Below are 27010 nucleotides of genomic sequence, written 5' to 3' on the forward strand. Positions count from 1 at the left end.
TTAACTTCCAAAATGCTTGCAGTCATCTACAGAGTTGAATGTGGGTGTTGATAATTTTTTAGGCTGAAGCACAGTTCAGTCCTGCCCATAGACATTGACCTTGAGCAGCACATGCAGTAATTCTGGGTTTCCCAGGTCAGGGACTCCCATGCTTTGTTTTTGGGGGTGTCACAGCACAGTGGTGGCAACGCAACAGTACTCCCTATCCTCCTCCTCCTCCTCCTCACTTTGTTTGATTTCAACTGCCAACGTACCGCAAGGACATATCTGCAACACACCTTTCCCTTCTCCCCTCTGTAGTAGGACCCTGCTAGCGTTTGGTTTTGTCACGCTGCTAGCAACAGCAAAGCCTGGTGGGTTGTCTCTGCCTCCTGCCCTCTCTTTGGGATTACATGGTGCTAGGAAGTTGTTCTACTTCCTCAGTACACATTGATTACATATATTGTTCACGAGAGGTTTTCTGCATTCTCTCTGAGTTTAAACTGTGAGTCAAAATCACCTCATACTGTATGCAACCTGGAGGAAAATACTGGGCATAGAGTGAAGGTCACACAGCTTAGAACAGGAGCCACTGCCTCCTTTGACTCTTCCTGGGACAGGTCTGCACAAGTGTACGTGTGAGAGCACTTAAACCAGCACAAAACTGGTGCAACAGAGGAGAGGACACTCCACGTGCAAGCCCAGCAACCCCAGACACTCCTGATGCATGGGATTGCCTTTCCTTGCCGAGTAGATGGGCCCGAAATCCTTAGGAGCTGGCGTATAACAAAGGAGACCCTAATTCCCTTCTCTCCTTACCCACATACAGAGTCACACGTGCTCAGCTGCATGGTCACAGCTTTGCTATGCACACAAAATAAAAGTAGATAAATGGTGCAGGGTAACCTACCCTAGGGCTTAAATACCTTTAAGGAAGAGGTCCAGGAGAGCTACTGAGTAATACTTCTCAGCATCAAAGCACTGTGAGAGTTAAGGTGATGAGTTAAGCCTAGATGAAGCTCTGGAAACTACTTGCTGCAGACAGAGCCTCTGTGAAGCACCTGGAGAAGCATCCATGACAAAGTAGAGCAAATCATGGAGCGTTCAATAAAGATCTCAGCTGTCCCATAGGTTAAAGCAAAACCTGTCATTTTTAAGTTGATTATTTTTCTAAGCAAAGACAAACTCCAAACTTATACAGCAAAATAAATCCTTCTGTATTCTGAGTAATCTAGCATGCAGTTGGTACAGAAGCTGAGAAAGGTCTGGGTTTCCCACGGCTCTACACTGTGGCAGGCTACCTGCAGCCCTTGACTGGAGGTCAACTGAATCACCTACGCTCTTTTAACGTAAGTCACTGAGCAACTGTGGCTTGGTAAAATGTTCAGTCGCAACAGATGTGGGCAGAGTTTGGATTAGTCACATAGGATGAAAAGGCTTCGTCAGCCACTCTCCCTTAGAAATGACATTTCCATACAAAATAAATACAATTTTAAAAGCAATTGATTTCTTCTATATGAAGGAAAGCCTCCTTCTAACTGAACTTTGTTCATTGTGAGCATCAGTGAAGCCTTCACTGAAAAACAGCCTGCTTCATGCCCAGGACAGCAAGCACCTGTCTTTGAGAAGGTTTCTGATTCCCTGTGGTCATCTTCTGCTTCCAGTGGGTCTGTCCAGGTGAGGCAAAAGGGAAGGAACTGTTTGGTTCCCTGACAGCAACCCAGAAAGAGCTGCCATCTCAGGGAAGCGACAGCTGAGCTAGCGGTGGTCGGTCCCAAGGAATGGTTATATCCCCACGATTTATCCTCTACAGGAAGCCCAGCAAAACCCACCGGGGTTCCCAAGGACAGCGGGCTTTTTGGAGGAATGGGAGGACTGAAGGGAAACAGAAACAAGCCTGAACACGCAAACAAACCCCCTTAAGCCTTGATGCCCAGGTTGATGCATGACTGAAGATGGACATCTGCAGCACTGTACTCAAAAAATGGAGGAAATAATAATAATAAAAAAAAAACCAACCAAGAAGTTCCACATGAAGTCTTGACTGAAGTAGTTGCCAGCTGTCCACTCAATACTGGAATAATTGCTCCTGGCACACCTCAGGCACAAACCCCATCCAAAGGGAACTGCAGAGCCGGGGCCGCACAGTGCGACGAGGCACTAATCTTCACCGCGCGTGCCCACCGGACCGTGGACCTCCTGCTTTTTCAACACCCCCGTTGCTCCCTGCCTAACACAGGGGTCACGGCACAGGGGCTGTCATTTCTATCTCCGAGCATCTCTCCGTCACAGCAGCTCCTGTAGCGGTGTGACCCCAACTCATGCCCCGGGGGAAGGAAATCGATGGTTTCCACACAGCCCACACTGACAGTCATGGTGTGGACCACGGAGGAATTTCATCTGATCAGCAGCTTTTGCTCCAGAGGTGTCTAAGGCTCAGCTTTAAGTGGATTAAACTGTGTCTCCTGCCATTAAAAAAACAAAAAGGAAAAGGACCGCGTGAATTTTCCAGGTTCATCACTGCAAGCTGGGTCCTGTGAAGAATTCACCGGAGGCGGGCGGACATCTATAAAGCAAGTCATGGCTGGGATCTCACTCTTTGTGACCCAAATATTCAGCTAAAATATTTCAAATGAAAAAAGTTAGTTGGCTTGTAGTCATCAGTCCACTGTGGGTTGAGGAGAATCTCCAGTGGGAAAAAGAAGCTTATTAAACAGATGCTACAGAATAGAGCAATATGGGGCAGAAAGGAAAACAATATTATGAAATTACTTCTGTCTCAGATACCCCGTACAGTTTTTATTAAAGTCAACAGGAATTGCACACACAGCTCCAGGAGAATGCACAGCCCATCAACAGAGCATTAAAGCACAAGCTATGGGGAAAATTAAAAGGTTTGAACTCTACAATGACTAAATAATCACAGGCCTCGCTGCTTTTTACAAATAGTAAGACTTGCAGGTCTTATGTGTGCAAAACCCCAAGCCTGAGATCTCAGACGCGGAGGAATTCTGCACCTTTTCCTGCATGGAGAGGTGCAGCAGACACCCCGCAGGCAGCCCCAGGTGGAGGAAGCGGTTTGGCACTTCCTCCGCTAATGGAGAAACAGAAGCAACCATGTAGATGCAAGCAAGCAATAAATAAAGCTTGCTGAGATTTTGCACCTCAAACTGGGAGGATTTATATTTCATGTAGTGACAGTAGATTGCTTTATGCACTTTCTTTTGTTTTTTTTCCCCAAGACCAGGTGAAGTATTTATGGAACTTTTGAATTTAAACATCCTTGGACTATGCCGAGTGACTGGTCTGAATTGGGTAGCGGTCATGCACTGTGACAAACTCCACAGCGCTTTGCAAGATTAGCTGCACAAAGAGATCCTTTCACGTACCGCTGAAACGCAGCCCTCTTGCATTTCAGCTGCTTAAGAGTGCAAGGAACGTTTCACCACGACCTCGGACAAGAAATGAAACGCACTTCTGTAAATCCGCCAGTAGAGCTACCAGCATTTCCAGTAGAGCTACCAGCATCTCCAGTAGAGCTACCAGCATCTCCCCACACCACTGCACAGCCGGAGAGCTGTGAGACCACAGCGTGCTCCCAGCCCACCTCCATGGCAAGTAATGTCACCCAGCATGACCTACAGCTAGGTCACATCACCTCACGGCTGAAGACGACAAGGTCATGGACATAGCCATGCATATAGATGATGTCAGATCAGCTGATACGCGGTAAGATATCTCCCTGAAGAGCCGCCTTTCTGCTCTGTAGGGAAACACTGGCCCAGTGAAAGGTCTGAGGAAGAGGCAGGGAGCTAGATGCCTCTCTTTCTCCCACGACAGAAACTGGAACAGCCCTAAGCTTTCCACACTGCACAAACTGAATTCATGAGTCATTCGGTGCTCCTTTTCAAGGGCTCCCACCTATTTATGCAATGAAAAGCAAACAGAAGTTCTCACTATCGTTTAATGATGTCACCACACAGCTAATTTGTTAGCTAAAAATCCTTGCAGGCTTTAAATTTGCCGCCTAAGTTCATACCAGGTTTGTAATTTACACTGTTGAAAGGCAGCACCAAGTCATACCAGTCAGCTGAGTGTGTCCCAAATGGCGGCCTCCTTACATGTGACAAAGAAAAAATCCCATTAACACAGGAAACTTCTATTGCTATGGGATTTCTTGCCTCTGGCATAAAGGGCTTCTTCCTTGGGGGGGGGTAGCGCGGGACTGGAACAAGGACCCAGAGACACGGTGGCATCTCCAGCCTTGAAGGTTTTCAAGACTTGGCTGTACAAAGCTACGTCTGCTGTGAGCCAGCATTGATGATATTCCCACTTCGAGTCAGAGGTCAGACTGGAGCCCTTTGCAGCCAACATTTCTATGATCCTGTGAGCTCGTCCTGCAACCTCAGTGTATTTCTAATGCAAAGAATTTTCCATAATAAAAATGAGAGGGCATGCAGATTTCCATGGGATGAAAGTATACTTGATCTTTAAATGATCTTTAAATGAAAATGATGGACATTTGAGAGGGACGTATTAATGGACTCGTGCAGCTGTGCACAATACTGAGGGCTATTTAGGGGCAGACCCTGAGAAGACCCTGACTGCTCCCACATGCAGTGATGCCAGCTCTCTTACTAAAGAAGGGAATGTCAGAGAGGGACAGTTGACCTTTAAGACGCCAGCACAGTTGTGTTAAATTTCCCTTCACTGTGAGAAGCCAGTCAAATGTCACCATTCATTGTAGAACTGGTCAAAGCACAGGGCAAAGCTGCTGCGTTTTTCACACTAGAGCTTTGAAACAAGCCATTTTTATTTTTCATCTCTCGTTCAGGCCAGCAGTTTTAGCATGAAGTCTTCCTCCGTGAAGCAAATCGAGTTGTAGAGCCTTTTATTTATCTTTCCCAACTTCACGTGCTTTAAGATTTCCATAAAGCAGAACACATCTGTATGAAGACTCTGTCCATGATGGAGATAACTGCCAACACCGAGTCACATGTTATTTCACATGATGATGGGCACTGTCATCTTAACTCAGCTTCATATACCACAAACAGATTTCTTTGCAGGAGAGGAACAGTTGTTAAATGTTGCGTACTCTTTCATGTTAGAGCTGCCCCTTTTACCTTCTCATTGACAAGTATCCTCTGTTGATCCAGGTTATGAATCAAGCCTCGTATTAGTCTCAACACACCAGCGTGACTAATGCTTGCCCTTTAAACCTCCTGTAACACTTCTAACAAAGTTGTCTGGTACTGACCAAATCCAGTTTGGGAAAGGCAAGCCTGAATAGCCCTCACGTCATAAAGCTCTTGAGTACTTCTTCGGTTCCCTTCTCATTCAATTCTAGGTTTATTTAGGTGTGGCAGCTCCCAAAAACTGATGGAGAGGGGGATTCCTGCGGAGAGCAGCAGGGAGCCAGAGGCAGCGTGCCCTGGGGTCCTACAAGCCAAGGCACAGGGCGCAGGGCTGCTGGACTTGTGAATCTCTCTAGGCTGCACAGACACACATAGGCAGCTCCTAGCAGGCTGAAATATTATTTTGCTCAGTGTGGAGCATGCCTTTAGGGAAATACAACAGGAGGGAAACAGAACAGGACTTGGATGCAGGTAAATCCTATAGATATTCTCCAGCCTCTGACTTCTTATTTCATTAGCAAATAAACATAATATTCTTTCAAAAAACTCTTGCATTATTTTCTTTTCTAAAAAGCAAAGTCTCTCTTTGTGGCGGCTTTGGAACGACCTCAAAACATGAAATGTGGATGCCTGATGCAGAAATAGCTGGAGTTTGCAAAGCACCTGGAACTACAGTCTTTGAGTTTTAGTTTCAGTGGGTTCCCAGTCGGACGCCTGTGATATTGATTTCATTGTCAGTGTTGTTAACAATTTCACAGCTCAGAGAAGGGATAAGAATTATAACATTGAATTGCTCTGCTAGTCCTCAAAATGTGAGCGTGTGTGTGTGTGTGCACGTGCATGTGTGTGCAAATGTGTGTGCAGGGATAGAGAAAGAGAGAAAAATGAAATAAACCATGGAGGCCACCACCATACATATAGTGAGTTCAGAGGGTGATTGGTTTACTTTTCTGTAAGGAATTTTCTATAAAGAAGGGGCTCAACATTTAAGAAGCTGGCTTTTAGGCAGCTTTGCCATTCACAAAATCTGGCGTGAAGTGAAGAGTCTCAGCAGAGGTTATGAACCAACCACTTCAGAGTGGGTGGTAAAATTAGACAAAATCAATCTTTCCATCCCTCAGAGCAGACACAGCAGCAGGTGTGGGTGGGGACTGAAGGTGCACCGCAAGGGAACACAAACAGCCTAAAAAAAACACCTTCCAAGGAATAATGATATCATATCTTTTTGCCAACACTGACATAATACTCCTGCTGTCTGCAAAATCATTATGTTCCAAGCAACACCTCATGAAGCCTAGAAAAGAATAGGCACTGAGAAAAGAGACAAACTTTTCTTTTAAATTTCCTTCTGTGTGGAACTGGCTCAGTTCTAATGTAAGTGCTATGGAAATAGCCAGGTCCCATTGAAAATTTCTAAAAAGGAAAAACGTCACCTCCAATTATCTTGCCATGTACTGAAAATATCTTGATCTTAAAATATCTTGAGAAAGACCCTGAGACTGAAAAAGTAATGCCTTTGCTCTCTTCATGTGTCGGTGGTGCTTCTTGTCCTTCACTTTGTGAACTCCAAATTCAAAGAAAAATCTAAGAAAAGAAAAATTATGACAAAGACCTCAATACCCTGAGACTCATCTCTCTGCTCCTCAAGGAACATCCCTGTGAAAATGGGCACACTGATGTCAACTCAGAAGAAGGTAACAATTATGTCCTGTGTTTTGGTGCTAGCAGCTACCGTAGTGAAGAAATGTAAGCTCATTGATTTCTGGTGTGAGATATCTTATCTTCTATATGCATTAGTGAAGGTGGTTAAAAAACAGCGTATCTTCACAGCATGCTTTCTGTAAGACAGGTTATTATTCAGTTCCTACAAGGCCAAGAGCAAATCATACTAACATGACCAGATTACAAAGAGTCTTAAATCTTTCCTGTGATGTAGCGGCTCATCCTTAGGTGTACACACCAGCGGCACATCTACTGATCTGCCTGTAGGAAATCTGATCTTTTTCTTTGGTTAAAGATGATCTTTTGGTACACTGGACTATGCAAAAAATTGTGTGCAATCTCATACCTATCTCCCCCTGTATCTACCTTCCAATATCTCTATTGTGAGCATTTTATAGTGTTCAGAAATGTATTAACTGGACCACAGGAGACAGAGAAGGTGGCTATTTCTGTAACTTTTGGGGAGCCTGCTAAATGCATGTAAGTATTTTCACAGGGAGAAACCGAAGACCCCTTTTCTCATTGCTTGGTGGGTATGTGTGTGCCTGGTGAAAGGGACATCCCCAGTCAGACAGGGCTGTGTCTGGCCTCACACAATATATCAGCTCTTTAATCTAATGGTCCTCCTAAATCCTCTGGATACAGCTTCATTACCTGGCTTTGCAAGATCCTCATAAGGGTTAACAGCCTTTTCTTTGGCCAGCAAGAGCTCTGGCTCCTATGTTATGAGTTGTGCACTGAAGTGCAGAGAAACTTTGGTAACAGTCTAAAGTCACGGGAGAAGTCATAGGGAAGTGGAACCGAACATGACTAAATGAACCCAGCATCCGCATCACAAGGCACAGCCCTAAAGAGCTTACACAGCTCGTAGCAAAACAAGTGAAGATGACAAATATTTATGTAATGGGTATTTGGAATGCAAATGGTATGCATTGGGTAATGCAGTGCAAAAGTTCCCTGTGATAACAGCAGGGTTTGCTTAAGGGTACAGGGATATTCGTTCCGTAAGGTAGCACCTACCACAATTTTATTTCACGTGCACTCCCCTACCCCCTGAGGTGCTCCCCCAGGCACATCTGACTGTCAATATAGAGCTAGTAGGTGAAATAAATAATAGCTCAGCCTCTCGTGGCCACTCCATTCAAGGAAATTGTTTGGATTTGGTCGTTGGGTTTACTTGTTTTCAAAATGATGATGTGACTGTTATTGGAAAGATGAGTCAGTGAAATGAGTTTTGTCGTTCTGGAGGCGAGGGTTATTGGCTGCTTTTTAAAAAAATGTAACCCCAAGGGGCCTCAGGGCAGCCTCTGAACCAAGTTTTGGCTCCACGCTCTAACATTATCCTCGAAAAAGACAAATATCTTGAGTCATCTGGTGCCTGTGTCTCTGTTTAATAGACCTTTCCCTTGCCTTGAGTAAGAGGGTTTCGTTCGATCAAAAGTGGGAGAACCATAAATATATGACACTAAACCGTATTATTTCATAGTAAAAGAGTAGATAAGCAGCAGCATATTTGAGTGCAAGGTAATGCTAAATTTGGCTGGTGTATTTCGCTATTTTCAGTCTCCACAGTATCAACCATGTGATAGGGCAAAACTTCCTTTCCCCTGAACAGCCCTCTGGAATCTGAGAAAAAGGAAGCAGTTAAATATCAAATGAGAGAAATTACTTCTTAAGTGGGCATAATTTTTAAACTGCATGCTTTTAGACTATTAGAAGAGTGTTTTTCTTGGACCGGAGTTACAACACTGAACGCAGTTATGCTAAAATGGAAATGCCTAGATTTTGAAAGTTTAATAACAGGGTAGCTACAGAGATTTTTGAACACTTGCACTTTCTTTGTAACCTTCAGCGGTTTTTTTTTTGCTCTTACACACATAAACTCCAAAGCCTGTGCATCTGCTGCAAAACCTCACGTGGAGTACTGTGTGTGATTTCAGGCTTCCCAGTACAAGACAGACACTGATATACTGGAGCAAGTCCTGCAGAGCACCACCAAGGTGCCTGGGGTTGGAGCACCAGTTGTGTTTTGGAGGTGTGCAGAGGCCCCTTTGCATTTAAATTATTTTATTATTCTATCCTTTTCCCCTTCTTTTTCCTTCACTGTGGCCAGTACCTACCATCCTGGTAAGCCTATTGACTTCATCCCACTTTGGCAAATAAGGATGTACAGCCCAGGCAGTGATTTGACTTTACCAGGATTCTAGGTGTGGTTTCAGACAGTGGTTTTGTACCTTAAAAACTGAAACCTGGCCCCTGTGTTTGCAGAGAGGGCCTGCTAAAAGGCCCTACAGAAGTTTGCAAAGGTTGGTGAGACTTATTTGCGGGGGCTGCCACGATCTCCCCTTCCCATTGCAGAGCTTCAGCCAGCACCACTGTCTCCTAAGGTCAGGCAGATTGGCTTCCCCAATTCCCCCAAAGTTGCCCTGGTACTGTCTGTCCAATATATATTAAAGATATTTTATATCAAAATAGGTCAGAATCAAGCTTTGTAGAGCATAAAAATTCTCTCCTTTGACTTTGTTCTCCTTTTCTCGTTTACTCTCCTTTACTTATTAATTCTTCCTTCTGGAACTTTCTTTTTCACTCTCCCATTTTTTTTTTTAATACTTTACTAAATTTACTTATTGTTTCATCTCCAGCAACATTTCTTTAACCCTACTTTTCATACAAAATCCGTTTTCTTCTAACTCTGTTTCTGATTTTAGCTTCTTTCTTCACTGCCACCATTTCCGCTCTTATTCTTTCTTCTCCCTCTTTGAAAATAAATAACCATCTCTTAAGTCCCTTTTTCCTACCTTCCCCATCCTCTCATATTTTCTCAACTGTGTCTTCTGTCGCCTTCTGTGCTCGAAACCTTTTTTTCTTTCACATGGCTTTCCCATCACTCCATACTCTAGGCTGTTTCTCCACTATTGCTTCCCAGTTCATTTTCCCTGGCATTCACCATGTCCCTAAATAACTGGCCAAGAGTTTGAAGCTTTTTCCTCTTTCCTCCTCCATGGAAAAGGGTGCAGAGAAAAACCTATCCTTTGTCCCACCTGTTGGTATTGGCCTTGTGACATCATACTTTTGCCACGAAAATACTTCTAAATTGTGAGCGAAGTTGCTAAGACATCCCAGAGGTCTTTCCCCTTCAGGGAACTCCACTGTGTCTCCACTCCAACTTTATTTCTCCCTTTCTACCTACACTGGTCTTGTCAGTTAACCTAATGGTATTTCCATCTGTCGTCTCCTTTTAGAAGCTGCTGCTCACCATGTTCCCAGTGGCCACCTTTAAATAATAATTAACATTATTTAAAGCCTTCCCAAAGACTCCTGAGCAAACCACACAGTCCCCCCTCCCTAAAATATGGGTAACAACATCTTGAAGTGGGTTCTCCCCCGACAGAAGATGAAAACACCCGTCTCTCTGTTTCCCTGCAGGACAAGCCAAACACGGCACTTCAGCGCACGGTGGTCTGAAGGAGGGGCTCAAGCCGTCCTCTCCATATAAATCACATCTCAAATGTTTTTTGTAGCCAGTCACTTAAGTATATTTCCAGAAAAGCACCTCAGAACATGAAAGAAAAGACACCAGAAAAATAAGCATTTAAGAGCTGTGCTTTGCTTCCCGTCCAAGGTTAATTTTTGGATTCTCTGAAACTACAGATGGATGACAAGAAACACAGAATATTGAGAGAGTGTAATAATCTTGTGCAAACCTCTCACACCCACGCACTCTCCCTTTTCTGGGTCTGGCTGACTCATACAAGTCAACTTCAGGGAAAAAATTACTTTAAAAAAACACACCCCCCCAGGCAACTAATCTCCCCTGGCTATAGGGAAGGTGCTTCTTTGATCTCACCTTGCTAGGAGAGCCAAAATAGCACTGGCAGGTGCAAATGCAGAATTAGGGAAAGAAAGACTCGCTCAGTAGCTGATCCCTCTTCCTCAGGGGTATTTGTTTTAACATGGCAGTCAGGGTTCAGTGGCTGCAGTACGATGAGAGGGTGACTCAAGAGTAAAGGTTCAGGGGAGTCTCTAGACCATCTGCTGTGTACCTTTTTATACCAGCTGTCTTAGGCTTTCTTTATCCACTCTGGCAAGATCTGTGAGCAAGTTCCCTTACGCCAAGTGCAAATATTTAAGTGGCTGGATAACTCCCGTAAAAATTTGTTTCCATCTCTTAAGGAACAAGGCATCACTTTGAACCTGATAAGCCACTTTCTGTTAGCTCCTACCTGACGGTTTTACATTAAAAACCTGGGGATAATACTTCTGCACAACGGGGGTGCATGCACAGAGGATTCTGGTGCTGGGATCACCAAACCAACCCTGAAAACACCAGATCTGGAGCCAGGAATGGGGTAGCTGCACCTGTAACCTTGCTTCCAAAAGATGGGCAAGAGACCTTTGAGGTAGCACTGCAGGCGTTCTGCTTCTGCGACTCAAGCTACTGTCTCCCCTTGGCAACACACTGGTCCCCGTGCTCGTATCCAGATACACAGATCTAAGGCGGGGATTTTTAACACCATGCACAGCCCAGGCATGCCCTCAGATGAATCCAAACCCCTTGGCAAGCTCTCTTCCTCTGAGCTGAAAATTCTGGTAAATCTATGTGTGTGACCTCTGATCTTAAGGAAAATATCAGGTCCAGTAATAGCTAATTGTAATCACTTACACAGACCACCATTTAATTATATTGTGAGAGATTCAGGGGGAACTCTCAGTAAAAGCAGATTTTAATATTCATTAAAGCCTCTTCAAAGACTCTTTTCTCTCACAACCACAATGAACTTTGCAGGGTAGACAAGACAGACTTTCTTTTTCTTTTGCAGGAAAACACAGCTTTCAATTAAGAGAATATCACTGTCATACAGATTTGGACATGAAAACGACAAATTGCTTTCCATGTTCATTTCTTAGTGACATCTTCCATCCATCTCTGTGTTTCCCCACAGTAACGGAGATAATCTAATTCCTTCTGTGTGAGTTGGGTAACCTGAAATTGTGGACCGGAGCACCTTTTCCCTACACAGCCCAAGAGCACCCGATCAGGAAAGCTAGGACAGGATGGGTGTATATCTTGCTGCATTTTGCCCACGGGGGTGAAATACCAGTTCCAGTGAATTCAGTATCTAAGAGTTCGGTGGCACCGAGATGTCCGCTCCGATTTCCTGCTCGAAGCTTGATGATTCCTCATCAACACCACTGTCAGTAAGTATTTACTGGCCAGCACATCTCACAGGCAAATTCACAAGAACAAACCCATTACTGTGTCACCATTCCTGTCCTACCATTTTTTGGTACCTGACTTAAGAGCCTAAATTAGAAAAGCAGCCTCCCCAGCTCCTTTGGGGAAAGTCACTCCCAGGCACAACTCAGAGGAAGCAACTAATACCTGGGCATGTTCTCCTCCATTAATTGTATAGGAAGATGAAGCTCTTATTCAGATGTCCACACTCAGGTTCTGTACCTCTCTTCCCTCTGCTTCTAATTTCTTATCTAGAGAAGAAGTCTTTGCAACACCAATAACCTGACAACCTGACTGCTATAAACCACCGGTGCTGAAAAATTATTTGAAAGAGGCAAGACTATTTTACGGTTAAAGCCAAAACTATTGTCAGTATTGATGCTCTCATTCACATCTTTAGCAGCATTCCTGCACAGCAGCAAAGCACAAGGTCTGAAAAATCCCCAAACCTTTCTCTCTGTGGTAGGATAGGAGAATCACCTGGAAGCCTTGACCATGCTCTATGCAATCAACAGGGTGCAGCTGAGCTTAGCTTGGACTCATGCATTCCTCATAACTTGCACCTGCCGTTTATACCCAAAATGGACTGCTTTGATTAAACATTCAGATAGAACAAGGAAAAGACAAATTAGAAGAAACAGAGTTTATCGTAAAATCATGTATGACTTAGCTAGTGGACAAATGTATTTAATTAACCAGTTGCTAAATCTTAAGAACAGCATCTTGCCTGTTAATTGCTATATTTTAGCCAAATAACTCTATCAAGTATATTTTTCACTGAGAGAGTCTGGACTGTAAAATCAATATGGGAGACTACGAGCAGAAGCATTGCTTGAAAAAGTATAGAAGGGCCATCAAAATTTTGATTTTTTTTTTTCCGCTGGGAGAAATTTTCCTCCATAAAAGCTATGAAGAAGAAAGAAAAATATCACTGTCCCATTTTAGAAATTCCTGGGAACCAAACCCACTATTTTACCTATGATTCTGTCAGCAAAAAATTGCTAGAAGGACTGTATAACTACATTTGCACTAAAGCAACTGGGGAGTAGCTATTTTGTCTGCAAGACAGAAGATAGTTGTCTGTTTAGGAGACAGTTTTCTACAGAGGTTAAGCATTATTTTCCTCATACTTTCCTAAAAGGACAACTGGAGAAAACAATGATTTACACAACAAGTAAGATGAATAAAATATTGTGGATTTAAATCAGATTAGGAATATATCAGAGATTCAAAGCAAATAAAGAAACCTAACCAAGAATGATTTTACAAACCAGAAGCAACAGAAATCAAAAAGGAACTTGGTTAAACTTAAAATGAAGAAACACATTTCAAATGCTCTGTGCTGGTCTCACAGCAAACATGATTTATGAAACAAAATTTCAGATGCAACTTAATTTGCCACAACCGACCATATCAATACATCAGTGACCACGAGAGAAGAGAACATTTTCCTTTTAATTATATGGTCATCACAACTTTGGTCTTCATTAAATCTCTAGAAGAAGATACACTTGGCAAGTTTGCATTAAATAGCACTCTGCAAATCAGTATTCTTATTCCTCATTACTTCTTATTCTTCATATACTGTGACCGCGCATAGTTTTATAAGAATGACTAAACCCAGAGTTTTTACATATGCAAATCTCCGAAGTCCGGGAGACCACACAATAGCACTGATATGGAAAAGCAGAGGCAGGTGGGATGAAAAACACCGTACTGCCAACCAGTGTAATGCACGCAAGCATTTACATTTAGCCTAAGCGCAAGACCATCCCTACATTTGAGCATACCCATGGTGCAACGCTTGGGGTGAAGGAGGAAGCCACGAACCCAGCGAATGCCGCCCTGTAACGATTCCTTGCAAAGTGAACAACATCTATTCCCACCCAGTAGGACGTCTGGGCATTGCACCCCAGTCACTTCTGGCTGCTGTACCAAAGCCGTAGGTAGGTACCGCAGCTCCGAGAAGTTTTGAGCTATGCCAGGAACCGGGCAGGGACTGACTTCAGGACCAGGGAATGAGAGAAACTCCCGGGCGGAGGACTCTTGGCTTTCCTCTTACAGTGAGAATGCAACCCATCCACATCTTTTACACCTTTCTGTCTTCAATGCGGACGAAATGCACCCAAGAAGTGCCCATTCCTCTCCATTGCCTACAAGGAAACCTAGAGTGCCCGGCTGGTGCGTAGAACCTGCACAGCATTGCCAAAGGGACCCCATCAAAATGTCCACGGAGACATGACCTTCACAGGCAACAACCCTCCCTATTCATTATTCAAAGGGACTGCCCAGTGTCTGCCAGGGTAAGGAGCTATGTTAGTTTTTATAGGGTTTTTTGGGCGGAGAATCTACAAGAAACAGAACTTTTTCAGGAACAGTGGGAGGATAAGTATACGTTTAAAATAGTAACAAATGAGGAAATGAGTCTCATATGTCATGCTAACTGTGAACTCATTCATTGAAGAACTCTAAAAAAAAGTCACTTCCCTTCCTAACAATGAAAATAGTCTCAAAAGCACTTTGAAATCCCAAATCCAGATATAACAAAGACAAAAAAGTATGGAGTTTGCTTATACACTCAACCAAACTGATCAGAACTTATTTAGCCCTTTCACACTACAGGAATTAATCTAAAACTTCAAAAATGGGACAGAGAAGATAATTTCTAATAGCTTTTACGTATCTTCTTAGAGAATTCTAGCACAAGATAAAATAAATATTATCTTTTATATCTTTTAAAGGGTAAAGTATAGAAAAAACTGACAAAGCATAGAAAAATATAGAAATGCTATGTACAGCTGTATTACATCATCTCAGAATATTGTCTGAGGGTGACAGACTGGAGCCATAAATAATATGTTTCAAAACCTTCTGTGGCAAATGACTTCAATAAGTTGGCTGCAATGTGAAGAAAATATTACAGCTGAAAGACAATATAGTGGCAATGGAAAGTGTCACCATATAAACAGATACTAAGCTGAAAGCCAGATTAAATCATTTATCCTATGAATTTTTTTTTTTTTTTTATAACATGGAATACCTAATACATGAAACCAAAAGTTTTCTTTTGGGCTCCAGCGATATTTGTGCGTGCTTACATCCTCCAAAGAAGAGGAAGACCACCAAGTGCAGGCAGGCCTTGTCCTTCACCAGGTCCAGTTATGTACCTGTCACCATTTCAATTGTAATTCATCTGGCTGCAAATCATCTGACTGCTGTTCTAAAAATCAGCTAGTCATTTTAAGTCCCCTTTAAAGTCAGTGAGAAAACAGGCTGGTTTTGGGTGTATCTCGATATACCAACAGTCAGGGGGCAAATGCTGGCATACAAACAGGCAGCACTCTGTGACAAATGTCATGTTAACATGTGGGCAAATGACCTAAAAATGTTTATTACTGATATCTACGCTCTCTGCAGAACTTACTGACCTCAAGTAGTCCTAAGTAGGTATCAGAGGTAAAGGATGAAAACTCCTGCTCCAGGCCCCTGCAGATTAGAGGCATCTCTACTCATAAGTTATGGCTGGAGCAGCGAACACCCCCACTGAGAAATGAAAATTGCTGTTACAGCTAACAACCAGGCTCAACGCTTTTTGGACAAGTGCTATTCCACACTGAAGAGACATTGGTTGGAAATGAGTAGGAACCCAATGCATACAAACCAGATAAGCAACTTCTCTGAGTGTGAAAAAAGGCCATTTTATTCAGCATTTCAAGTGATGAAGTAATACGAATGCACATACACATATGAAATCATGGCATAGCCAGACACGGCAAAAAAAAGTCAATCGGATAGTAAAAAGGAGGTGAGACAACATTAAGAATGTAAAGAAATTCACGTGGTGCTCTCAGAAGAAACTAGCAGAAATATTTCAGAAAAGGGCCCATAGACCATGGGTGGGCTCCATCCGGCACCCCAGGAACGGACCACAGGGCTCTGCTGTGCCCGGGCCAGAAGAAGGGTCATACGCTGTGGGAAGTCTGAGCAGGGAGATGCTGTGAAAGTCTCATGCCTCAGCGCTGGAGACCAAGAGGTCTGTGCAATGTCATCTGCAACCACTATAAGGCCTCTTGGCACAGTCGTGTAAATGAGAACCAGATCCTTTGATTTCAAAATCGGTATTTTTCAAACGTAACAAAGACCCTCTGTGGGAATGACTAAGTCCACGATAGCTGTGCTGCGGTATACGCAAGCTATTTTGAGTTACTGGCTGCATAAACCCTAGGAATATATCTATATTTTTAAATAGATGCTACTTCTCCGAGTAGCATAATGGTTCAGGGGAGTTCATTTTAATGTTCCACATGGAAAATAAATTCACTCTGAGAGAGAGATTTAAGTATGGAGAGGACTGAGCAAGAGAGTGAAAAATAAGCAAGACTCCTGTGATTTAACTGTGGGGTGATAGCTACAACCATGTAATTAATCTACCTAATAAAATAAGAGATAAAATCCCATATACTTTTACCACCCAGAGATACAGCTTTATTGGTGTACCAAAGCCTTTTTCTATACCGCATACCTCAACTTTCACGACTCGAGCTTTGCCGTACAGCCCAAAATGTGTGTGTCATTCGCTAACCCAGTGATGTCAAAGAGAGATCATCTGGTGCAGAAGATCAAGGAAAAGAGGATGCTTTCCTCGTGAACAAGACTCTTCCTGCCAAATATTTCAGGGAGGGTGCACAACATAGCTTTCACATTTACCCTTTAAAGCAGATCAGAAATGAGCATCTCTGAAAGACTGCACTTACTTAATATTTTACCGCTTAAAAAACTGGCTGAAGCAATTTCCAGTCGATTGAGGTTATTTTGTGGAAAATGACAGCAGATTTTCTCATACTTAGAGGATTAATTGCATTTTTCCGCTTTCTGCACTGATGACTGCTCGATGCCCCGTTAGTGGGTTATCAGGAGGCGTTCACTCGCTGTTGTCCATTCTGACAACGTCCCATCCACTTTCTATCTGCCCAAGTCAGGACAGACAGGAAGGTGAGTCAGTAACACCATTAACTGGCAGCTTGCTCACTCACGATAAGTACCATAGCAAAAACGTAGGAGTGTTTTATTGCTCTCAAATGTTGTACAAATACACTGGTACTAAATTAGGGATCAGTGCTTCAATTTGGCTTTTGTTACCCGGGGTGGAGAGAATTCAGCCTACAATATTCTAGGGAAAAGAAACTACCAGAAAACTGCCTCCTCTACACACACAGCTAATTAGACAAGTTAGTAAATATGTATTTGAATAACCAAGGAAATTATTTCCTCTTATTTCTTTTGTCATGTATGACAAAGAAAAAACCAATAGTTTTAGAGCAGCATGGTCTGAGACATTTGAAAAGGGGGTTTCAATTTAGAACAGAGTAGACCAGCAGTTACCAAACAGTATTTCATCTGGCGAAACACTGTCGCTGACAGTATTTGAACTGAGATATAAAGCTAAAAAATCCTGTAATGGACAATCCTTAATAGTGTACCTCCAGGGGAAGTGTCTTCCTGACCCTAAATAGGAAGTGGCTGACTTTCATCCTGGAACATGAAGTTTTATAACCTCTTGTGTGTTATTTTCTATTTAAGGTAACAGCAGAAATTCTTATTCGACTCCTCCTAAAACTTTTGCTTGAGTAATGAGTTCTGAGAGTCTGTGTGCTTTTTGGAGAGACACATTTAATCAGCTTGAGGTGTATTGCCATTTTAACCTCGCTGGGAACTCCCCTGAGCTTATGCTTTTGCAGAACCTAAAGAAAATTTTGCATATACCTATTGTATCATCCCTTGTTTGTTTCTTCACAGCATCTAATAGCCTGACCTTTCTGTCTCTGCCTCACACAGCAGCCTATTTTTGTTGCTTCCTCTCAACCTTTTTATGCTGTATTCTTATTTCAGAGAGGATCAGAATTCAATATGGTGACTCAAGCTATATCACTTTCCAACAAGGTTTTCTAAAGTGCTGCTGGATAGTCTCCCCTTCCACTAACATAAGACTCCTTGGCTGACTGCAGGCAACAAAAATGTGCCTGGAAAAGTGAAGAAGTGGTCTAAGAGGTGTGTATAAGACCATATTACAGGTTCTCTGTCTAGCAGCCCACAAGTCTAGGCTTGTGGATATTTGGGGGTTACTCTCATGGTATGCGCAAATCTATCCCAAGAGAGGTACTGATTGATTCTGCAACAACGTAGTATCATAACACGGTCCACATTAGCCTTTAGCATTCCTGACATAGCCCCACATCTTTTTGACACACACCTTGCATCAAATGCCCCTGCAGCCTGAAATGTCAAAACACCTGATACTAGAATAAACATAACTTCTTCAGCTATTGCACATTAAAATTCTTTAGCAGGAATATGGAAATTCTTCCTCCACCAAAAGAAAATGTCTTTAGTGAGGCTAGCAGCCCCGAGCACAGGACCTAAAATCCCAAACGAACTAGGATTTGTAGGAGGCTGTAGGGGCTAGAGGAGTCTGATTGCTTCTCATAAAAATCCTTGAAGAAATAGGATGTCATCACTCAAAATATAAACATGCACTAAATGACTGGGACAGAACTTTAGATAGGCAAAATAACCTTATCCTATGTGCTGAGACAGATCTGTCTAGACTGCTTTCCTTATCTTGCAGCCAAACTGTTCTCCCTGTAGCAGTTACACCTTTCAGTGGGCTCCGTCCAGACACACAAAAATATCCAGGGGAGGAGTTCTGTAAAAGCCCCTGTTCTGCTAGGCAAAAGCTTTTGGAACTGTGTCACCAGATAGACACAATTTCTTTCGAGCACCTTGGGTTGGAGTGGTTAATGAACATGCCATTGTGCCAGCAGCAGAAAGAAATTAAAGAAAATAATCTTAAGTTGAAGAGTAGAACAAGTGAAAGTGCCAGAGACGCTGAATCCCTACAGATATACAGAAGGCAACAAAAAAAAAAAAAAAAAAGATTTATACATTGCATCATTCTATATCTTCAGTCAGTGCCAGCGGCAAGAAAGATTGTAAGAGACTTCTATGTCTGACACTAGCCCACTTGGGTGGACTTGGTCTCTACCCATTTTCATTTAAAGTCAGAGGGAAATAAAAAAACATGGAATAGGAAAAAAAAAAAAAGGTGGGCTGCACCACACTGAAAATAAAACATAAGAATAGTGTCTAAACCAAAGGTACAATAAATGATACCAAAATGGAAGGATCTGTGTGACTGATCTAAGACTGAAGACCCAATATCCTGGAGGAAAAGAGGAGAGTTAACCAAGTCTTTGATGACAGCCCACACTGTGACTGGAGTCTGAAATGGGGAAAAAACACATAAATCTCATGCCTTCTACCAGGAAACCTAAAATTAACATTTCCCCAGACATCTCAAATTTTGCATGAAACAAATTGCTCACTCCAGGATAATATTTCTGTAGTAAGGACCATGCTTTAATACCCTCAACAAGATGAAAACCCAAAACACTACATGAAAAGAGGTCTGAAGCAAACTCTTTTTTTCAAGTGTGACACTGATGATCCACATCAGTTACTGGTATGAAGAACACAGGCTTACACTTAAACCTTAAACCTTAAACTCAAAAGATGATGAAAACCAGAGGGAGGGGGAGAGAATTAATTAAGAGGCATTATAATAATGATGAAGTTCCTATATTTTTGAAGTTCCTATGTCCATATTTTAATAAAAGCTCAGAAGATTGAAGTACTTACCATAGAAAGAAAACACTCCTGAAGAAAATGTGTAAAAGATAATTGCTGTTTCTTGTGGGTTTGATGCCTGTTTCTCAGGCAAAAGTTTCAAATCACAGCTTTGCCCACAGGGAGCTCCGCTACATCCTGGGTTTCATCTTTCCAAAAGAGAATCTGATCTGCAAACACAGACAGGTATTTCTTGCACAATCCAGGGTGAGACAGTGGTGGAACTTCCCACCGTGACACAGAGCTTAAGGGCTGTCTACTGAGGCAAGAGGGTTATGCTGACTATGCAGATTGTGTCCCTGGACTTTTCTTACTTGCTGGGGCCTTTGGAGTGGTACTCATCTACCCTGGAACAAATGGGGAGTGATTCCTAGAAGACCAAAGACTATGCAGAAAACATATCATTTTCTCTTTTTACACCGTCAGCAACATTTCAAGCTGCGTGACCCTCATTTCCAAAGATAGGTCCTTCCAAGAAATGCAAGGCTGCTATCATTGGGAAGGTCAGCATACAAAAAATCTGCTTGAGTTACGATCCCTGAACATGCCCATCACTTGAATTCAAAGAACCCTCGCATTAAAAAATATCAAATAGAAGCTCAGACTATTTATTTTTATTCCTTTTTTTTCCTTTTTTTAATACTTTATTAGGGAGCACCTGTCAGTTGTGTATTTGTTTGTAGGAACATGCAAAAATAAACAGAAGCTGCTCACTTCTACAGTCAGTGGAGTCTTCCAGGTTGCACAGCAGTATCTGCAGTAGTATTCAGAATCAGCCACACACATCTCTGCTTGAAGTGCGTAGAAAGATTACAGGTTACATGGGAGAAAATTAAAGCAGAATTAAATAGATTTCAGTGTTAAAACAGTATCAGCTAGAACCAAAGAGATGCTTCAAAGAAAACAAAAGGATTTCACTTCATTGAGCAATTTTTCCTGGCAAGAATCTAAGACTATAGCAGGTACTTATGTTTTCTGCTCATACCTCACATATATTAATGTTCATCACCAACTATATCAACATACAGAACTGGACAAAACCTTGGCTGGGCCTTTGATTTCAAAGGAGTAGTTTTTCCTTACAGACTAACACAACATAATTTAATTTCTTGACAGCCTATTCTTTGTTACAGTTTTTTTGCACAGACAAAATGTAAAAGCAGATGTAGATGAAAACAGGCATAGTGGGTCAGACCAAAGAGCAGTTCTTTGTAAAAGCCCAGCATCCCGTCTCCAGCAACGGCCAACAGCAATGCAATGGGCAACTGGACAGTAATACTTCCCCCCAATATTTTTGCAGCCCTTAGCAATTTGTGGCTCAGAGACTCCTAAGCCAGAGGTGGTGTCTTTGTTTTTAACAGCCCTTCATAGCACAGGCTATTCCTCTTCTTCATCCTGCCATGTTCCAAACTTTTCTGCAACAAATGCAATTGCATAAACCAAGTGACCAGCTGAATATTTCAGTTTGCCCAAGAGTTGTGTGTACATTAGCCACTACCATTCTTACCAAATGAGCAGAGGCCACACAAAAGCAAAATATGCATTCTCCAGAGGCTAAAACAAATTCACTTACAACACATGATGATTAAAAAGGAGGAAACTACAATTCCAACGACAATAAGGACAGCTTCTACTGCTTGTAGCGCTGAGCTGCCTTTGCTATTTCCTGCCACAGGAACCAATTGCCAGTTGCTTGACACTGTTAACATTTCTGAGACACCTCATCAACCATGACTTGAGCTTTTTCCTGCACAGAACTTCAGAAAACAAGACTGTTCTTTGTGCTCATCCTGGTTTGAAGATTTTTCAATGGCTCCATTATTCTGAAGCTAGTGAAGTATACTTGATTTCCACTGTCATGGAGTTTTTAGGTGCGAACAGTATTTGTCTAAACACACAGATGATGCTTTCACATCGTCTGGATACTTCATTTGGAAGAAAAAGACTTAAAATAAATATGAAAGGAACCAGCTTTCTCCAAGCCACCATGAAGCAGTTAAATTCTTCCAGAAAACCACAGAGAATGTTGGCGACATGCTAAATATTCAGTCTTCTTGGGGGGAAAAAAAAAAAAAAAAGAAGAAGAAAACAGGAAAATCTGAATGAAGAGACTAATTAGTATTCCATGAGCACATTGAACTCAGGCTGTTATCTTGCCAGACAAGGACTTGCACTGCAAGGCCTTTTTACTGAACAAGCTTGAAATACACCCTTATGTGAAGAGGTTGATGAAACTTTCTTCAACTTCTTTGTTTGCAAGCACAACATGAGCCTGGTATTTCAAAGGGCTGGAAAAAAAGAGTCACAGCAGAAACCCCAAACCCAGCATTTCAGGATGAGATAATGGAAATCTTGTGTGTCTCAAAACTCCTCAAGTTAGAGGCAGAGATGCTCAAATGGGATAGGTAACTTCCTTGCTACTCAACTAGGTCAAAATGTCCTAAGCACAGTCAGTCCATCCTAAACTCTGCCAGGTACAGCTCTTTCAACAAAAGAAAGCCGATCTTCCAGAAAATTCACACTTGAATCTCAGTGGTCCATCACATGAAAGCTACCATTTATCCTGAGAGCAAATCTGGAAAAATCTAAACTTGGGTATGAAATTCCTGAATATTCAAGAAAGAAAAAGCTCCTAATTAAATGTGGACCAGCAACCTAGCCACTTAAATTCTGCACATGAATTTTCTAAGTCTTTCTGTTTCCATACAATTGATCTTTTAATGTCTAACTTTTCACCATGGTTTGAAAAGGAAGGCTACAAAATTATTTCAAACCAACTCAAAGCAGAAGCACAAATTCAAAGTATGCTTCTGGTAAACATTTTGATTACAACCAGGGCTGACTGATTATTCAGCTTTATCTATCACAAGCCAACTGTTAACTAGGAGATCACTAACGACAGTTCAGAAATATCTCAGCTCACAAAGCCAAAACAAACATCAGTGTTTTTTAAAAGTGATGAGGCCAATAAATATTGCTTTGTTGGTGTCTACAACCACTGCTTTAAGTATCGTTTCAAGGCAGTAGATAATATGAAATCATAGCTTTTATTCATGATGGGAAAATCACAGTTCAACTAGTGGCTCATTTCAACAAATAAAGATTTGCAAGGTACAAAATGATCAGTTGCAAGAATGCCAAGGTGAACATCATTGTTGGGCATTTTTCACCGTTTGTATTTTGTTTTTTTTGACTTGAGTTTGAAAAGTAATATTATAACAAGTAGGTTTGTGCCTTTTTTTTTTTTTTTCATTCTAATAAAGATAAATGAACTTGGGGTCTAAACCATGTAGTTCCTCTTCCTGTGCATGTAATCCCTGACTATTTTGCTTTTCCAGTTGGCAAATAAACATATCGGAAATTAAATGCCACACAATTAGACTGTTCTGTCAGCTGGGCTCCAGCTAATGTTTTTGAAGTCTGAATCTTGGCACCAAGTTTGAAGTTTTTTGACTAATTAGTATTTTTTATAGAGTTTGGTTTGGTTTAGCACCTGAACATCTTAAGTGCACAATCTGCTCTGCCTGTTTTTATTAAGCAACACCCAGTTCTGCAAGTAATCCCATTGAAATCGGTGGAATTTCTTCCAGAAAATGAGACAAATCAGTAAGCGGGAAAAGGCAGATTCCAACTGTCCTCTCAATTTAACAAACTGCAGTTTCCTTCAAATTCCTGATACTGTGTTAGAGTTACTTCTGTAATGCAGGTTGAATTTTGTTGTCTCTGACGGGATTAGCATTTTTATCCATTTAATCCTCCCATTCATTTTGGTACCATCATTCTAAAATTTCAGCTGGTTTAATCCGTTCAGAGAATGATTTACTTCATCATCTATGTCCAGAAAAGCATGTAAAGAAGCCAAAGAGTTGTGGATTTGTGTCTTTTACCATACTTTTCTCAAAATGCTGATGGACACCTTAAAAATATATCATACAATATTTATTCTTTAACAAGTGTCAAAAACAGTTATAGACACAATAAACATTTTATCATATGCCATTGCTCAATGTGTTTTGAGTTCTGCTAGTTTGCAAAATTATGTAAAAACACAGCTGATCATATCAGTTAAATCTCAGACTCCTTTTTCCCCACAAACACGTATTTTACCATTGAAATGAATCATGCCTAGCATTAAACAGTTCTCACCAAACTTTGATTTTGATACATCATTCTGATATTAAAGTGGGACTTTTACAGTTCAAATCCTTTCATACAAATCAGAAACCAGCAAATAATTTATGCTGATTGGCAGCCTCTTTGAAAGCGATCTGGACAAATACAATGAGTGTTATGCAGCTCAGGTGAAGACACAGTATACCTGAGACGACATACAGGAATCAGTAACTCAATTTTGTGATAATGAAGCTTTCTGCAATTTTTTACCAATACATCAAAATTAAACCTTGCTCACCTTACAAAGCTGCTATCATCTTATAGCTTGTTTATTTTAGCGGAGGTATATTCATGCATCAGTTACCTGTTTTAGAAAATGAATACTGGCTGTATTTCTTTAATTGTTTTCTGTTACACAGATGCTACTTGTCTGGTAGAAGACACCAGTGCTACTGACCTCAAAGCTTTCACAGTCCGTAGTCCAAACTGCTGTCCTTGAGGTCTGTGAGACCACAGTAAATGTTCCCAGTAGTGTTTTCAAATGAAGTTTGGATGATAAACCCATTTGTTGGTGGTACACAAGATGCCGTAAAGTTTGACTGCAGGTCTGCTGATCTGCATTTGGCAACCACTGCCCTTGCAGGCTCGGGGAGCTCCATGTGACAACAGCAGAGCTGCCACTACCAAGAGTGGTCACTGTTCTCCCTTCTGGCACAGGTATTACAAGTGACCTACAAATTCGGCTGAGGTGTAAAAACAGGTCACTCACTATGGAGGGGGGTGCTGCTTGTAGGAGACATGCTGAACTCTCCAACTTAAGCCATTTATTTTAACTTTACAACTGGAGGTTCTCCCCATTTCATCACAGAATGGTTTGGGTTGGAAGAGGCCTTTAAAGGTCACCTAGTTCAACCCTCCTGCAATGAGCAGGGACATCTTGAGCTAGATCAGGTTGCTCAGAGCACCATACAACCTGGCCTTGAATGTTTCCAGGCATGGGGCATCTTGCAAGGATGGACAGAATTGGAGAATTGGATCAAGTGACATAGATTTTAAAATTAGCCTGAGTTGCCCAGTTCTGATCCCAGGCACTACATTGCTATATATTTTGCTGAGTAAGTACAACATAATGCAAACATGAAATAATGACTGTTATAACATCAATTCTTCACAGTTCTCTGGAGACCGTACCTTTGTTTGACTGAAGAAATTAAAGCCACAGAAGGGGGGCATTACTATACAGTCAAGACTGTGTCTTAAGAGGGTACTCTGCAAAACATTCCCCTGATGGATTTCTCTCCTCACCTCTCCTCTGCTGGGTTTAGCTGCAATATCAATTTCATAAATGTTCACCATTAGCTCTTCAATGTACATCTGGTATGATACTGTAAAGAAATTCTGTCTCCATGGGTCCTTCTGGGAAGTTCTGCAATGGATGAAAGCAAGAGCATTTGGTCAGTCACCTAGAAGTAGCTGAGATGTGTATACGCAATTTAGACTGGTAAATAATTCCAATCTAGTTTAGTTTTGTTTAGAAAAATCCATTTATTCACATGAGCCCCTAAAAAGAGATAAAGCGGTCACTGTATTGGTTCCCCCACACTTTCCACCCACTTTTAATATTATTCAGAATGACTTCCAGGTGACTCTAATTGGTTTTCCAGCAGAAAATGGAATTTTATATACACTTAATTTATCTATGGCATAAAAAGGAAGGAAGCAGATGAAGGACTGTGTCATGTAATGCAAACTTATACACCACCAGGACCAGCGTTTGGATGGGGAGAAGAGCCCTGAACACTCTCATCTTTTCCCTGTCCCAGCTGTGTGTCTGCACCCACACACCCAAAACATTACACAGATTTCTCAATTTCACCTGCAAGGGATGTGAGGGAGCAGCACCCCTGGGAAGCCAGAAGAAGGCTTGAAGGAGGGTCTCTCCCAGGGCTCTCAGGCAGTGGGGCACATACAATCGGTGCTGCACACACCAATTCAAAACCACATGGTCTGACACAAAGCCAGGATCTGTGGCTGCCTACAGTGATGCCCATTGCCACTGCTGTTCCTGGCCGCACCACCACCACCAGTGAGTGGTGCCTGACAAAAGCAACTGCGGAAACCCTTTGCTAGATTCCACCAAAACTGCTGGCTAATTCTGGAAACCTGTATTGAAACTGGAGTAAGGTAGGAAAATCAGCGATCTCCTCACAGCTGCAATTGGCAAAGATCTCCAGTTTTATGCCCCTGGATGGTACAACCCACAAGTGCTGTGCAGTGGCATTTGTTCAGCCCTGACTCATAGACAGACGAATGCTACTGAATGAATCACCAGCAGCACTTTCTGCAGTGCTTAACGAGGTAGCTCATCCAAATATTGATCAGGCCCAAGTCTCTCTAGTTTTTGAGATCTGACATACCGTAAGCTTCGGATGCTATTCACCAGTGAAATTATGAGTTTTGGAAAGGGGGCCTATAGTGAGCAACCAGGACGGCGAAACATCGGTTGGTGCATCCTGTTGATAGGAGCTATCTTCTGCCTGCTGGTAAGCTATAAAAATGATCCGAACACTGCTGAAATGCAGGAGAAATAGCAACTTACTAACTTAGTAACAGAGAACTTTAAGGCAAATTAACAAAACCACTTTATAAACCATCTCATTCTGTTCAGTCCACTGCTGCAGCAGGTCGTTAAGCCAAACACTGTAATAAAATCATTTTGATCCATAACGGTTGAAAGGACAAACATTAAGCAAAGGATAATCACAAATTAGCATTCAGGACATCAGCTGAACGTTGCAGGTGTTAAGGGAAGATAGCTCCTCCCTGCATAAGGCCTGGAAAAGCACCTTTCTTCCCCTTTCCCCTCAGACGTTGGACACTACGTGCTCGGGCCGTGGGACGCCTCAGGCGCTCACAAGTCGTGCGCGCATTGCTCCTGGGGCTCTGCTGGGCCTCCGGGCAGGTGGGCTGAAACTCCTTTGACTTCGTTAACGGCTGCCTCAGTGATTAGGGAAGGGGCTGCCCTTCCTACCCTTCACTCCGCCCAGCCTGGGCCAGGCCCCATTGCCCAGACCGGACCCCAGGCCTAAGGCCAAGGCCAAGGCCCCAGGCCCAGGCCTCAGCCCCACCGCCCCCGCCC

General features: G+C 42.3%; 1 long non-coding RNA gene across 2 annotated transcripts; it reads right to left on the reverse strand.

Moving 5' to 3' along the window:
- Positions 1-1429: 1429 nt before the first annotated feature.
- On the reverse strand, positions 1430-26988 carry LOC121233808. Of its 2 annotated transcripts, none has more exons than XR_005933990.1 (5): positions 26289-26988; positions 25063-25297; positions 20473-20546; positions 19771-19928; positions 1430-2444 (listed from the first exon to the last, which is right to left on the reverse strand). It is a non-coding gene; the product is annotated as an uncharacterized LOC121233808 (long non-coding RNA). The 2 variants fall into 2 exon arrangements; XR_005933991.1 differs by lacking the exon at positions 1430-2444 and adding an exon at positions 17811-19354.
- Positions 26989-27010: the final 22 nt, after the last annotated feature.

Source organism: Aquila chrysaetos, chromosome 14 (genome assembly GCF_900496995.4).
Source record: "Aquila chrysaetos chrysaetos chromosome 14, bAquChr1.4, whole genome shotgun sequence".
NCBI lineage: Eukaryota > Metazoa > Chordata > Aves > Accipitriformes > Accipitridae > Aquila > Aquila chrysaetos.